General features: G+C 47.1%; 1 protein-coding gene across 2 annotated transcripts in view; it reads left to right on the top strand.

The window, feature by feature from the left end:
- Positions 1 to 1889: 1889 nt before the first annotated feature.
- The window catches only part of PRLR (prolactin receptor), a 144292-nt gene continuing 132034 nt past the window's right edge, over positions 1890 to 14147 (top strand). For both annotated transcript variants that reach the window (XM_043887317.1, XM_043887316.1), the window contains exon 1: positions 1890 to 2027. The gene's annotated coding sequence lies outside the window, so the exon portion shown is untranslated. The remainder of the gene's footprint in view (positions 2028 to 14147) is intronic.

Raw genomic sequence — 14147 nt, forward strand, 5'->3', positions numbered from 1 at the left:
TGAAGGGCTGGCTAGAGAAGTGGGCCCAACATCATCTACAGTGCAGCACCCTGGACTCTGCTCCATCATCATCGAGGCAGGTCTCTGAAGCTGGTTTTCCCTCTCACCAGGGCAGGCAGCATTCCTTTGGTTCTCCAGCCTCTGTCCTCATGCCCTGGCCTGCCCAAGAAGCATCCGCAGGTGTCAGTCAGCAAACCCAAGTGGGAAGGGAACCCTGAATCTTCCCTTCAGGGAGCTGTGCTCCAGTTCACAAATGGGCTAAGGCTCTGATCAGCGCTCACTCATGACAGAGGCTTCCCGAAGCAGGTGGATCTCTGCCACTGGCCCAGGAGGCTCAGAGATGGTGCCAGGTTAGTTGACTGGCTTACCATCAGCCTCCACCCACACTTAGACCCCATAGGTCCATCTCTCCAGCCTCAGAGACTGAAGGGCGTGATGAGGGGCCGAGTGGTTGTGGTCACGAGTGACAGAAGAAGCCAAGCTGCTGAGCCATGGCACCTGTGCAGACTCAGCAAGGGCAGAAGAATTGGGCAGAGCCATAGTCATTCACCAGGGCTCTAGTTATTCACCTGAGTCAGTTGCTTCCAGTTCGGAGCCATGAGGGAACCCTTCCAGGGGGAACCAGGGGGAAGCCCAACAGTTGATTGACCTGAGGACACAGCCAGAAGGGGAGGAGTTGGCCCTGTGGCTGATTGAGTTCAAAGCAAGGAAAAAGAAAACTAAAAATTACTGTAGCTTCAAAAACACTCCCATTGAGCCTGTGAATCCCACCAGGTCCTATAGCAAAGCTCATGAGTAGAACAAGGCTCACCCTCTTCCTTTCCCGTTTGTGACATTTTCTTTCTCATCATGGCTGAAGTTCTTCAGATGCATCCATCTTGGACAAAAAAAAAAAAAAAAAGCATTGAGGTCAGAGGAAGGTGGTTCCCAAGGACTTAAACTCCCAACCCTTGGCCTCCATGACCTATTCTTGACAGGTGGTCTGTTAGTCTTTTTGCAAACATGCTCAGGGCAGGTGTTCCCTAGCCTTGTCTAACTCCACCACCACCCCACAATGTGGGGGGACTGCTCACCTTGCTGACTTCCCCTGGTGGGAGGAAGAGATAGGGTATGAGAAATGAGGGTATGAGGAGGTATTCCTCTCCAGGGCAGCAGTGGGTGGGGGCGGCGGGGGGCAGTCTTTGGAGAATTCCTTCAAGGGTCTCAGTTGGCCTTAGACATCCCAAAATGTGTTTGTCCTCTTTGTCTATGTGTGTTAAGTTTCTGGGCAGGCAGACAGTATGTGAAAGAGAACCTTTAATAAAGTCAAACTATTCTCTCATTCCTTTTGTTTTTTCTCCATTGAGTTTCCTCTCTTCACTTCCTGCCCTTTCATCATCCTGCCACCCTCTTGTCACCTCCCAGGATACGTATAGGCTTTTTGCTGCCTATAGGATTGAGCCCAAACTCCTCAGCACAGCCTTCTGTGGGGTGTAGGCTCTGTATGAGACCGCTGAGTGTGGTATGAGAATGAGCCATTCTTTTGCCTGTTTCACAGGAGTTGATGAACTGCTTTTTCTAGAAACTTGAGGATTAGTATTTTCTTTCAAAATCAACTTTGACTTTTTGCTTAGAACCTGTTAAAGACTGAGGTCCTCTCTCACACTCCCCATCCCCATCTAAACTCAATAGAAACACATAAGCAAGCCTTCCCCTGACCCCATGCTCTTGACCCTTGGAACCTGCAGAGACAAAGTGTGCCTTCGTGTTTTCCAGCAAGAGATTGTCTTGCCTGCCCTGTCCCCATAATTGAACAATGATTAACAACCCTGGGTACTTTAATACACAGATAAATTATTAACAGTGGGCTGTGCCTTTTCCCAGGTTGTAAAAAGGTGACTGGTTAGAGTCCCAACGTTCTCTTTGTTGGGGGAGGAAATGTAGAGGGAGTGTCATCTGAGGCCACTGGCCTCTGAGATACAAAACAAAGATGCGGCAGGCTCCAGCCCAGAGTGGGAGCCAGGTGACAGACGACAGGAAGGCCACAGGTGAGAGACTTTCAGCTCTCTTTGTCAGTTTTGAATCTTCTCTTTCATTTTTCTCTTCTGCGTTTGCGAATGGGCAGGAGGCATGCAGTAGGATTAGGGTGTCAATGACTGCACGAAGTTCTTAGGGAAGAGTCCTTGTTTTGAGGAGAGACGAGCAAGAAAGCAGCAGGTGAATATAAAGACCAACGTGAAGGCCCCCTCTAGACCCTGGCTGTTCCAGGGAGCGAGTGTGGACTGGCATGGGGGCGAAGATCAAAACGACAGCATGAGGATACAGCTGCTTGGTCACTTGACAGATCAGGCCTGGGGATGTGGGAAGGGGGAGCAAAAGATGATGAAGTCAGGATGCATTGCATTGATGGCAAGTTGGAAACATCTCCAGACCGCTGGGGGGCAGAGGGAGGCCAGGCAGTGAACTGTGAAGACCCAGTGGAGCCCATACAAATGAATCAAGAGAAATCTGGGTGATTTGGGCTGAAGTTTTTGGGTTTAACTTGTTTTTAACAGACTTCATTTTTAGATCAGTCTTAGGTTTACATAAAAAAATCGCACAGAAAATACAGTGAATTCTCACATCCCTCCTTCCTTGACACATGGATTCCTCTGTTATTAACATCTTGCATTCAGTTCAGTTCAGTCGCTCAGTCGTGTCCGACTCTTTGCGACCCCATGAATTACAGCATGCCAGGCCTCCCTGTCCATCACCAACTCCTGGAGTTTATTCAAACTCATGTCCATCGAGTCTGTGATGCCATCCAGCCATCTCATCCTCTGTCGCCCCCTTCTCCTCCTGCCCCCAACCCCTCCCAGCATCAGGGTCTTTTCCAGTGAGTCAACTCTTCGCATGAGGTGGCCAAAGTACTGGAGTTTCAGCCTCAGCATCAGTCCTTCCAATGAACACCCAGGACTGATCTCCTTTAGGATGGACTGGTTGGATCTCCTTGCAGTCCAAGGGACTCTCAAGAATCTTCTCCAACACCACAGTTCAAAAGTCTTGCATTAGTATGGTGCAATTATTACAGTGATGAACCAGCATGGATACATGAGTATTAACTAAAGTCCATAGTTTACATTAGGGTTCACTCTTTGCATTTGCGCAGGTCCATGGTTTTGACAAATGCATAATGTCATGTATCCCCCGATACAATGTCATAGAGAATAGTTTCACTGCCCTAAAAATCCCCTGTGCTTCACCACATCACTCCCCCCTCCTTTCCCCCAAGCCCCTAGCGACCAGTGACCTTTTTTACTCTCTCTATAGTTCTGTGTTTCCACATAGAATTTCCTCATATAGTTGGAACTCTACAGGCTGTAGTGTTTTCAGACTGGATTCTTTCACCTAGTTTATATGCTGCATGTCTTTTATTTCCTGCATGTCTTTTCATAGCGCAATAGCTCATTTCTTTTTGTTGTTGTTGTTGTTCAGTTGCTAAATTGTTTCTGACTCTTTGTGACCCTGTGGACTGCAGTCCGCCAGGCTCCTCTGTCCATGGAATTCTCCAGGCAAGAATCCTGGAGTGGGTTGCCATTTCCTTCTCCAGGGGATCTTCCCAACACAAGGATTGAACCCACGTTTCCTCCATTGGCAGGCAGATTCTTTACTGCTGAGCCACCAGGGAAGCATTTTTACTTGGTGCTGAGTAATCTCACACTGTATGGATATACCGCAGGACTTTTACCCATTTGGGGAGATAAAAGGCAGAAACAATGGAAAGGGTGGATGGCAAGAAAGCAGCGAGGTCCATGGGATGTCATAAAAGGAAGAAGGAGAAAGGTTTGAAGTGGGAAAATAAACATTAGTGCAGGGACCTAAGGTAGGTTCTTGAGACCAATGCTCGGTAGGAGAAGCCAGCTCCCCATTTACCCCCACTAGGCCTTTCCTGTTCTTATAGACAGAAAGTTCATGAAGGCAGGAACAGTGACCACATCATCCATCAGCCCAGTACAATGAAGACATCCAATAAATATTTGTTGAACCCTTTCAACCTTCCAAGATCTTTCCTAAAGAGCAAATTTGCCCAGACACCAGGAGATCTGAAGCTCCTAAGGTCATCTCAGGCAGGTCTTCACTGCTCGCTCTGCTGAGCCTTTTTGTTTTAATTGCAGTGGGGCAAAACTTGCCTGGGATGTTCCCCTCCTCAACCAAGAACCCATCTCTCTTGTGAGATGTTCCATGTACAGAACCAGAGGCAAGCTGTAGGGAACCAGGAAAACCAAGGGAGCTTCAAGCTAACCTCACATCCCAGGTTAAAAAAAGGCACTCTCACCAAGGGATCAGAATCCAACTTTCCAAGCATTCATTTTTCAGCCCAATCGCAATGCAGCAGAATTAGCCCAAATAATCACTATGGAAACAGGAAGAGCAAGCAGGGGATTCAGGTGTTCGGAAACAGCTGTGAGAGATGAGCCAAACCCTCCAGATGTTCATATTTGAGGGGAAAGAAGGTCTGTGCCACACAGTAGCAGCCCATATGTGGGAGCTGTTGGAGCCCAGCCTTGGGAGTACAGCTTAGAGTCTGGGTGGAAGGGATGGTCCTCCAAGGGAACTGAAAAGTCAGCTCAGAAACTACAGGGTCAATAGCCATTCACCACTCAAAATTCATCACATGGGTAGTGGTCCCCAGGCAAAAGAGTTCACCAAGCAGACCTTTGTCTTGGGCAAGGTCACTGCTTAAAACAAGATCCTCTGCAGGGTGTGATACTTGCATTCCTTGATACCCATATCACTTTCTCTCCTTGTGATGAAAGGGGTGAATGAATCCAGTAAGACAATGAGGGTATTTTGCTTGGGATCTGTCCATACCCTGTTCATGCTCACCTGACTCAGACAATCAGGACCAGGGTAGAGAACGCTTGAGAATTTCTCTTCTTCCTTCCTTCTTTCTTTTTTAATGTTTGAGAACTAGTTGTTTTATGCTATTTATGCTGCACTGTGTGGCATGTGGGCTCTTAGTTCCCCAACCAGGGACCAAACCCATGCCCCTGCAGTGGAAGCATGGAGTCATAACCACTGGAAATCCAGAGAATTTCTTATCTGGGGGAAGGAATGTGGTCCACTTGGCCCGAAGCCTGTTTTGAACAGTGGGGCTCATCTAGAGACACACATTTTGCTCCCTGTCTTTTGGGGAGCTGAGGGTGAGGGTGGACAGTTAATCAGATGCAGAGGGTTGAGGTAGGGGCAGTGAGTGGGGTGAGGAGTAACTGCCTTCCCACCTTGAATCCCCCTAAATGACAGTCCCTGAAGAAAGGGGACATACCCATGGAGAGGGTGGCCCAGTGTTGATTCTGTGTGTTTCCAAGGCACCAGCCTTGTAGCCCCTTCAACCACGGGGCAGCAGAAGTGGCCCCAGCACCAGAAACACAGCAGGCAGGGGAGAGCCAGATGTCTGTCAGTGGCGGGGCAGCTGGTCCCGTCTGCTGAGCCTGGCTGGTTTCCAGGGCATTCCTTGCACATAGGGGCTTTCCTGGTGACTCAAGCAGTAAAGAATCTGCCTGCAGTGCAGGAGACCTGGGTTCGATCCCTGGGCCAGGAAGATCCCCTGGAGAAGGGAATGGCTACCCACTCCAGTATTCTTTCCTGGAGATGACAGAGGAGACTGGTGGGCTACAGCCCATGGAGTCGCAAAGAGTCAGACACAACTGAGCAACTAACAGACACACACATACACACACACACACACACACACACAGGCTCCCAGAGAACTACCACCAAGTTCGTTCTCTGATTCCAAATATTTCTACGAGAAAGATAGTACCTGTGTCTCACCACGATCCATCTCTTCTTTGAGGGCATCTACCCTTTGGGTGCTCACCAACATGACATTTTCATTTCATTTTCTTGTTTATATGTGTTTGCCTTCATCAGAGGGACTGTGCCTGGAAGTATTAAGAGGCTTGTTACTCTATCCTGGAACTGGGACTCCCTGCTGTCCTCCTCCCCCTCATACTTTTTCTCCCCAGCTTTCCAGAACACTCTTTAGACTTAACCTCCTTCTATCTTAGTCTAGGCCCTTTCTTCCCACTTACCCTGTATTTCTCAGCCACCTGCATTGGAGCACATTTAAATATCCACCCACAACAAAGGTAAAACCTCAGCAAGAGGTTGGGGCTTCCCAGAAAACAGAGTTGGGAAGAGCAGGGCACAGAACTGAGATTGGCAGTAGATCCTTCACAAGAGACCCTGAATATCTGGGAACATGACAGGAGAGATACTCATGACAGAGTCCAGATCCTTGCCCTGGCTATAATATTAAACTATGATTGATTCATTTATTCACTTCTCAACACATTATTTATTCTCTCAATAAATGTTTATTGAGCACCAGTTATATAACAAGGTAGGTCTTAATGATTTAGAGATAAATGAAAGTCCTTGTCCCTGAGAAGCTAGTTGGTGACACAGGCACATGGATCAGTAATGGGGATAACAAGTGTGAAGAAGTCGGTAGTCTTGAAAGACCCCAGGGCAGTGGGTATGCATGAGATGGCCTGGGACCCAACTGAGCTGCTCTGGGAAGAATTTGTTAGGACTTAATGCCTGACCTGAGTCTTGAGGGTAAAGTGTGGAGGAGGAGGGCCCCAGATGGCATGCTCCTGGACAGAGGATCCCTGTGTGGGAGCAGAGGCACCTACAGGGCAGGTGTTATCAAGGAAACTAGGATGTGAAGTGGTCAGAACCCTGAGTGTGTGGCCTGGAGTCTGGGGGAGACCTGAGGCCAGAAGGCAGAGCAGCTCAGGATGGCCTTTGAGGCCAGCAAGAAGGCTGAGGCTGCAGAAGATTACAGAAGAGATGTGCGATCAGATTCCCATTTACAGAATGGCAGTCCTGGCTGAAATGTGGTGATCAGTTTGGAAGGAGCAAGCCCAGAGGCCCAGGGAACACTTAGGAGCCTGTTGTAATAAAATCACCTGGAAATGGTGTTCCTCGGAAGCTCTTCTCCTCACTGTCCACCTCGGGCTTCCTGTCAGTGGAAGGCAAGCTGGCACAGCAGGCTTTCAGAAAAATAGCTCGTTTGTTATTTGTTCTGATGCTGTCGGTGACTCTATTGCTTTCTTTTACAGTCTCTGTCATGTAAAATCAACATCATGTAAGTGTTTCCTCCTGATAAAAGCTAGCCTCCAGAACCGTGAGATTATAAATAAATTTCTGTTGTGCAAGCCACTCAGTGTGTGGGGCTTTGGTGTGGCAGCCTGACAGCCTATACAGGTGGGCAGTATATTATAATGATCTTATGTTACCTGTGGAAACTGAGGCATAGAGAGTCAGTGTTTCCACAGGGCAACACGGCTAAGCAGTGGCAAGCAGGTTGTTCCAGCATCTGTCTTCACAACTGCAGTGTTTAAAAATAATTCTGTCTTGGTCTTAAGCAATTGAATGCTCATCCTTTGAGATGAAGCTTAATTTGGGCATCAGTTCAGTTCAGTTCAGTCACTCAGTCGTGTCTGACTCTTTGCAACCCCGTGGAATGCAGCATGCCAGGCTTCCCTGTCCATCACCAACTCCCGGAGCTTGCTCAAACTCATGTCCATCGAGTCGGTGATGCCATCCAACCATCTCATCTTCTGTCATCCCCTTCTCCTCCTACCTTCAATCTTTCCCAGCATCAGGGTCTTTTCCAATAAGTCAGTTTTTTGCATCAGGAAGCCATAGTCCTATTGTAAAGAGAAAGAAGCAGATGAACTCCTTGACGGTCCATGATCTCTCCCTAGTGAAGCCATAGTCCAGCCCACACAGGTCTGCCATCCTGTGGTAGAGCAAGTGTCTTGACAATTGTGTCCCTGCTTGGAATCCAAGAGAAAACATACCCCCAAAAAAGGCTATGAAGATGTACCGGGCAGCTGAGTCTCTGAGCCTGGCAATGGACAAACACCCCCTTCTAACATAGGTAAGAAGACAAATTCTGGAATAAACTGCCTGCCCCTTGTGAGCTGTGTGGCTTTAGGGAGGCATTTGACTTCTCTATGCCTCAGTGTCCACATGTAACATGAGATCATTCTGTTTCTCAACTGTATTGGCTTGCTAGGGTTGTCATAACAAAGTACCACTAACTGAGAGGCTTTAATGGTATAACCGTATTGTCTCACAGGTTCTGGAGCCTAGTAATGTGAGATCAAGGTTGGTTCCTTCAGACAGCCATGAAAACAATTCTGCTTCCTTACTGTCACCTACTTTCTGGTGATTTGCTGGCAGTGTTTGCTGTGTCCTTAGCTTGTAGATGCATCACTCAAATCACTGCCTTCATCTTCACATGACTTCCACTCCAAATGACTGTCTACATCCAAATTTCCCCTTTTTATAAGGACATGTCATAATGGATTAAAGTCTGCCTAATGACCTCATTTTGATGTCATTGCCTCTGTAATGAAGCTGTATCTAAATATGGTCTGGAGAAGGAAATGGCAACCCACTCCAGTATTCTTGCCTGGAGAATCCCAGGGACAGAGGAGCCTGGTGGGCTGCCGTCTGTGGGGTTGCACAGAGTAGGACACGACTGAAGTGACTTAGCAGCAGCAGCTAAATATGGTCACTTTCTGAGTTACTGGGGTTTCAACATATGAATTTAATGGGGAGACAATTTAACCCATAACCCCATCTAAATAAATTCTTCATTGAAAATTAAATGAATTAGCGCCTGTAAAACAGTGCCTGGCACCTAGAAGTTCTCAGTAATGCTAGATTATGCCAGATATAAATTAAAAACTCCCAGGTGAGTGGATGGCAGGGTTGAAATTCAGCTGGTGCACCAGTGTGGCCTTACCAGTGATTCACAGCTTGTGTCTTTTTTGTCAGTCAGGGCTTCTAACCCACAAAGTGGGGGGTTTGGATAATCCTCCTGGCTAACAGGTACAAGATGAGAATGTGTAGGCTCAATGAGGTCTGTGCTTTTTCTTCCCTGTTCTCCAAGCTGTACATACTGGACGATGCAACTAGCCCAGAGGGTGAACAAAGCGATTCCCATTTCTTTTAGAAAGGAACCAGGGAAGGCACTGTCTTCCTGATGAACCCATGGAAGGAAATTTCCCATTGCCAGTGACGCAGCCCTGGGGGCTAGGACCAGGCCAGCTTGCCAGCCTTGGAGATGAAGGTTACTGAAGGGTGATCCATATGGGCCGACTCCAGGCCACCTAAGGGAGCTGCTGACCTGAGTAAAGTGTTTGCTCATCTGAGTTCACCTTAGAATCAGCCCTTTAAAAAATAAATAAGGTGTGTTGATCTTTTGTGTGGATGGTTAAACAAATCTGCTGGCCCCAAGTGAATTCCAGGTAAAGAAGCTGCTGAAATCTGCCAGAGCTAGGCCTAAAGGACCCAGTGGCCTCTCCATAGAGCTTTCTGGGCATTGCCAGGTTCTTCTTCTTAGCAGGTCCCTTGACCTCTGTGGGCGGCTGCCCCATGACTATCCCAACCAGGGATTAAGGAGATAGCATGGGCCTGGGAGAGAGGATAGCTGACATGGGCCAAAGTCAAATATAGCTGCTGAGAAAAAAGACGGTTTATAGAGTTTCAGTGGTGGGCAATACCAGAAGGGTGGTTGTCCACAGAGAGGTTTTGAGAGGATGGACCTTGCCGTTGACTGACGTCCTACAACCCTCATCTTAGAAACATGTACACTGACCTCCAAGGCCAAGGCAAAGTCCGCTCTCCTTCTTGACCTTCGAATTCTTGTCTCTTTTCACTAGGTAAACAGGAAAGCTTCTGCCCTCCAGTAGGAAAACCCTAGACTGGGAGGGGAGGACACCTGCTGGTTCTGTGGCCCCCCAGGCTCTGTGACCCTGGACAAGTGGTTTGACCTTTCTGGGCTGAGTGTCTTTTTCTGTTATTTGAGGGGCTTGGAGTCATGGAAGTATGGACTCTTCAGGTTAAAAAAAGATCTTGGAAATCCCGTAGAGAAGGTAGAAAAGGCTGAGAAGTGAGCGGCTCATGGTCATTGAATTAACGAGGGACAGGAACCTGGGACTCTGGTATCGTGACCCCCACCTGGGACCCATCTCATTAATGACAGTGATCCATCCTCTGTCTATAATGTGTCAGACTGCTTACATTTACCCTGCAGAACAACCTTCCGAGATAGAGATTCTTATACCCATTTTATAGGTAAGGAAACTGACTTGACCGAGATCCCCAGCTACTGAGGAGTAAAGCTGGGACTCTGGTTTGGTGCCCTTCCTGCTGCACACCAGCTGCCTCTGATTACCCTCAGAACATCCCAGCCACGGGCCACCTTGGGTGCCCTGGCACCAACCCCAGCAAGAGCAGGGGCCTGATTCTTGAGAGCTGCCAGGTCGGTCCCAGGAGTGGGACCAAGCAAGCAAGAATACTTATTCTCAAAGCAGCAGAGAAGTCATGGCCATCTTCCCAGTGTGAAGCAGTTGGCAATGGATAGATGAGATTTTACAAAAATTTCCATATGTGATATTTGAAATAAACTGTTTGATCAAAATGGAGCAAAAGGAATTAGCCAGGTCCACCCTAGGCTGTCTCCTTCAATGAGGTTTTTATACTGACTGTCTTGATGGCACCCTATCATCCGTGACCTAAAGGGCCAGGTGCAGCAGAACAGGTGTTCCAAGTAGTGCCAGCACCCCTTGGAGTCTTGGGGAGAGCCGCTCCCTCTGAGTAAACTTCGGCCTCCATGGAGTATCAGCGCTTCCTCTGGGTAGAGAAGAGACGCCCTCAAAGATCACTAAGATCTCTAAGATCTCTCCCTGGTGAGTCTAGATGAAATTTAGTCTTGATGTTTGGCAGCTTGTTGTTGCTCAGTCGCTAAGTCGTTTCTGACTCTTCGTGAGTTATTTGGACCCATTACACCAGCACCACCTGGTCATCATATAATGCACTAATCTGGTTGGGAAAACATTCCTCGTGTTCCCAGTATTCCGAACAGAAACAGATGCTGCAAAATATGCTGCAGCATGTTTTCAACTTCCCTGCCTAGGCTCTCAGAAGGGCCGACAGGCTGGTCTTAGACCTGCAAAGACACCTGATCTATGTGGAGACAGTTGTTTCTCACCCGTGATAAGCCTTCATCTCTAGTTCTTAGCAGTGTGTATGTATAAACATAATTTCTGCCCTCCACCAGTGTGACTGCTGCAGTTAGGAGTCCCAGAGTTAATTATTGACAGCCAAAGAGATTCACAATGAGCCAGGACTTATGTGTTTTCTAGAAGCACATTTCCATGAAGATTTTGCTCCTATAGGATTCCTCCTCAGGCTCCAGGACAGACAGACAGACAAACATTGGGCCCTATCAGTTTAGTTAGAAGAGGCCCAAGCCTAAAACCTCAGGGAACCCGCTTGGAAGATTTTTCTAGGAAAGCAGACTTTTTGATTTGACATCTCAAGGAAACAGGTGTTTTGGGAGAATATGCTGTGTGCTCAGTCATTTCAGTCATGTCCGACCCTTTGCAACCCCATGGACTGTAGCCCACCAGGCTCCTCTGTCCATGGAATTCTCCAGGCAAGAATACTGGAGTGGGTTGCCGTTTTCTTCTCCAGGGTACCTTCCTGATCTAGGGATCAAACCCATGTCTCCTGCACTGGCAGGTGGATTCTTCACCACTTGAGTCACCTGGGCTGTGTTGGGAGAATAAAATCACACTACCTTAGAAGGAACTGCGGTAGTCTGGCCTGATTTGGGGAGTACCTAAAGAGAACTTCATTCATAGGTCAAGATAATTCTAAATGATGGTAAGCCCTCAGGAGATTCCTTGGCTACTATATTCACCATGAAATGAACATATCCTAGAATTTTGGTTGGAAGGGATGTGGGAACTCATTTTGTCTTTTCTCAGTACGTGGATGAGATGTCTGCAATAAAAGGAAGTTCAAGTCTAGAGAGTAAGACTAATGGCTCATAGGTCAGTTTGCTTCCTGTCCAAGGGGATCTGAAAGCCAAGGGAGCTTTATAATGACTTATGTAATAGTTGTTTCTCTAAAGTCCTTCAAGCAGTCCCTTGAACTTTTTTATGCAAAACAAAAGTTTCCTTTATTGATAAAATACAAAAGTGGACCTTGGCTTAACTCATACCAAAATATTATCATTCTGAACTCATAATAGCAACTATATTGCTGAGCATTTACTATATGTGTAGCACTGCGCTAAACTGAACTATGATAGTTGGGTGGCTTACCCCACCGGTGCCTCACCCCACCGGTGCCTCACAGATACTTGTGTTATTTGGAAGATTGAATAAACACATACAAAGTGCTTGGAATTCCACCACCCCATCTCACCTACAGCCTCAGTGTGTCCCTGCTTTGGCCAAGTAGAACCACCTCCTGTGAGGAAGGGAAGGAGGTCATGTACAGGCAGGGTTGACCTTATAGGTAAACCCCTGTGGGTGAGGGGCTCTGTGGTGTGATGGCCCCCAAGTCCATGTCTAATTGATTCTAGTCCACCTGGTTCTACTTTTTTTTTTTCCATCTGAGCATTTAACAGTGCCTCTGTTAAAAGCAAACACTCTTCTAAGAAGTAAGCTTTGAATCAACCATCATTAGAACTTCTTTTCCATCTTTCCCAGAATCTGAAAGAACAAGATTATATAAGTAAAGGCACAAGAAGAGGTCAAGCCCTTGATGCCTGAGAATTCATGCTATAAGAGATGGTTGTTTGACATTAGCTTAATGTACTCCAGAGTGACTTTCTCTCTGAGAATAAATTCAAGTCTTCTTGGGTTGCCTTCTTTCAGGTGGGAAAAATATTTTGAAAACTCTTATGTAACCCTGAATGAATGACTTGGTAAAAGCAGATGGCAGGGTCCTCCAAATAGCATACGTGTTTTGTTTTTCTCAGAGACTTATCAGTCTATAACCCTGAGATTTCAACACTCCAGTCAGTTTCGGGCTCTCTAAAATGAAATGGTCACATGCCCGCATGTGTGTCTACAGTTAATCACAAATGGACTAACTCAGGGCCAGGATTTCATTTGAGCTCATAGTCCTTTTCTGTGTGTAAAATGAAAGGGAAAATGCATGGAGTCTAAGGGTTAGGAGTTTTAAATCTTTTCTGTGTCCTGAACACTGTTGGCCTAAGTGAAGCAAATGTGATGGGCTCCATGGGAGAGAGACACAGGACCTGGGATCAGGTCACACTTTCTGGCCATGGAAGGCATGCCATAGACCTGCCAGCTTTAATATAGGACCCAAGGCTTAAAGCTAGGACATCTGAGATCCCTGCACCTAATTCTCTGATGGACCTTTGACTAGGGGCATTGGCAACTCAGAGTGTGTCCAGTAGGAGGCAACAAGGAAGCAGACTGGTGAACCAGAGAAATGTGAGAAAAAAAATTGAGATTTTGTTTTCTGTAGAAGAGGAAGCCCCAGAGGAATGGGGTGGCTGTCTGCTCTTTAAAATGTTCATATAGAAGATGAAGAAGGGGCATTTTTCTTTGTTCCTAATGTGAAAAGTAGTACCAGTGGAAGGAGACTATAGGATACCCAGGTTTTTCTAGCAATTGGAGCTGTCTTCAGTGCCCAGACACTGCAGGTTGGTGCCATTCTTGGTGCTTCATGTGTTGATTCAGTGGCTGAAGGAGGAGACACGAGTAGCAGAGGCTAAAGCAGGATGATTTCCCTTCAGTGGGAGATTGGACTAGAGATTTACTTATGCTAAGTCACTTCAGTCATACTCTTTGCAACCTGGTGGACTGTAGCCCACCAGGCTCCTCTGTCCATGGAATTCTCCAGTCAAGAATACTGGAGTGGGTTGCCATTTCCTTCTCCAGGGGATCTTCCCAACCCACGGACTGAACCCACATCCCTTATGTCTCCTGCATTAGTAGGTGGGTTCTTGACCACTAGTGCCACTTGGGAAGCCCAGGTTGTTGCTAGTTATAAAGAGAATAGCTGTATGATGCTTTTAAGTGATGAGCAATAAAGGTGGGTTTATGGTCTCTGTATTCCACAAAGTAAATAATTCACTTTCTCATATGAACTATTTCGTGCCTGAAAAGTCTGAGAAACAGGAAAGCTCAGAAGTTCACAGGGTAATTTAAAAATCCTTTCTCGAAGGCCATCAGATCACGGAAGTCAGTGCCCAGTGTGGGTGAGGGCCTGGCCTATGGAAGCAGAGCCCACAAGTGTTCAAACCCTGCCTTTGCCCTTATTATACTCTGTGAACTTGG

Source organism: Cervus elaphus, chromosome 25 (assembly GCF_910594005.1).
Source record: "Cervus elaphus chromosome 25, mCerEla1.1, whole genome shotgun sequence".
Taxonomy (NCBI): domain Eukaryota; kingdom Metazoa; phylum Chordata; class Mammalia; order Artiodactyla; family Cervidae; genus Cervus; species Cervus elaphus.